This window comes from Poecilia latipinna, unplaced genomic scaffold, assembly GCF_001443285.1.
Source record: "Poecilia latipinna isolate Pla-1442-1.1 unplaced genomic scaffold, P_latipinna-1.0 Scaffold6038, whole genome shotgun sequence".
In the NCBI taxonomy this organism is placed as follows: Eukaryota; Metazoa; Chordata; class Actinopteri; order Cyprinodontiformes; family Poeciliidae; genus Poecilia; species Poecilia latipinna.
The window spans coordinates 1-1,576 of NW_015118654.1; the positions used below are offsets into that span (position 1 = coordinate 1).

Here is a 1,576-nt window from a genome sequence, read left to right on the forward strand (position 1 = left end):
TTTCCCTTACCATCATTTATTCCTTCCAGCCAATATTTCCCCAAAGGCTGTCTGTTTAACAGGTCGCCTCCTTTCTTCTGCACCAGGTATTCTAGCCCCCTTTTTTTGTTTCTCTCGTATTTTGATATTCGTCATCCTCTGGCAAATAAGTTATTAATGCTTCTATTTACTCACCGAGCGCAATCCATGGCCCGATGCCCCACTTTGGATCATATTTTCCTTTTCAAATTCACCCTCCATTTGTTTAGGTTCAAAATTTAGGTTCAAAAATCACCTCTTCTCTCTTTTCTCCTTTTTTTTTCTCTTTTTTTTTTAGCAGTTTTGCTCGCACGGCGGCGAGGAAATCAAACACAGCAGACAAAGTCAAAAACCTCCCACAGATTATAATTTCCCAATGTTGACCATGGTTTTAAAACACATTGCAATAAACATAAAATAGTACATTTAAACACATAACGTCTGCTCAGCGGCAGAAGCTTACACACACAGCTGACAGACACACACACAGCTGACAGACACACACACAGCTTTCAGATACACAGAAATGGATCCACGCTTTTCAGCTCCTATTTTTGTCCTCTTTTTAACACTTATTACACTACAGAGGATCAGATCGCGATCAACCTTTATCTTATTCTCTTATCTTTTTTCCTATGGTGGACCCCTCTCAACACTTTTGTGTTTCTTGAGCAAGTCACAGATTGGCTAACGCGTTCTTTTTAGGGGGCAGAACTCCCCAAGGATAAAACCGACAAAACCTCGCCTTTACCTTCCCCGCGTCCGGGAAAAGCCGGGGACAGCGACCTCCCTCTGCAATGCCAATCAACCTTTAAACCTAATTCTTCACACCTAAAAACTACTGTTTCTTTACACCTAAAAACTACTTTTTCTTCACTTATTCCTATGAACAGTTAAACATCTAGACAGGCCAGTGAAACACAATTTGAACAGAAATGTAAAAGGAATATGAAATTTATACAGACCTGAGAAACAGTACAGTGGTGTATATTAAGGAACAAGTGTCCTTACCTTTTGTGTGGGCCCTACACCAGAGTACTGTTTCAGAAAGTCTGCGCCTTAACGGCCAGTCCAATCTCTGCTCATGTGTCAACACAAAACCATCCTCTGCTACCATCTGTTGAGAACGAGAATCTCAATCGATGAATCATAATTGGTATTGACACACGGAACATAAAATCAGCCAAGAAAAGCATTCAGACTTTACTTATTTTATTAACTTTCAGCGCTGAAAGGAGACGCTTTACCATTACATCCAAGAAGAGTTTCTAAAAAGTCTGTGCAGCGTCTGAGGAGAAGGAGGAGGGTAGCTGATTATATGGACTGAAAACACTCCCTGAAATCACACCATGTCTCTGTGGCCTGATAAGTTTCTGTTTCTCGTGAAGAAATGGACCTTAGTGTCTAACAGAATCAAAAATGTAACTCTTTACTAAGGGCCCTTTGTCTAACAGCATTTGACTCTTTCTCGGCCTTGGTAAAGCATCTCAACACATAATAGTAATCATAATGATTTAACTAATTTACTAATCTCAACACTGGGTACCAGGGTTCCAGA

At 40.4% G+C, this 1,576-nt stretch overlaps 1 long non-coding RNA gene across 1 annotated transcript in view; it reads left to right on the top strand.

Annotated features, from left to right (window-relative positions):
• Window positions 1-6: 6 nt before the first annotated feature.
• Window positions 7-1,576, top strand: part of LOC106943810 (uncharacterized) — a 14,514-nt gene continuing 12,944 nt past the window's right edge. The window contains exon 1 of the long non-coding RNA XR_001424018.1: window positions 7-248. This is a non-coding gene — a long non-coding RNA (uncharacterized LOC106943810). The remainder of the gene's footprint in view (window positions 249-1,576) is intronic.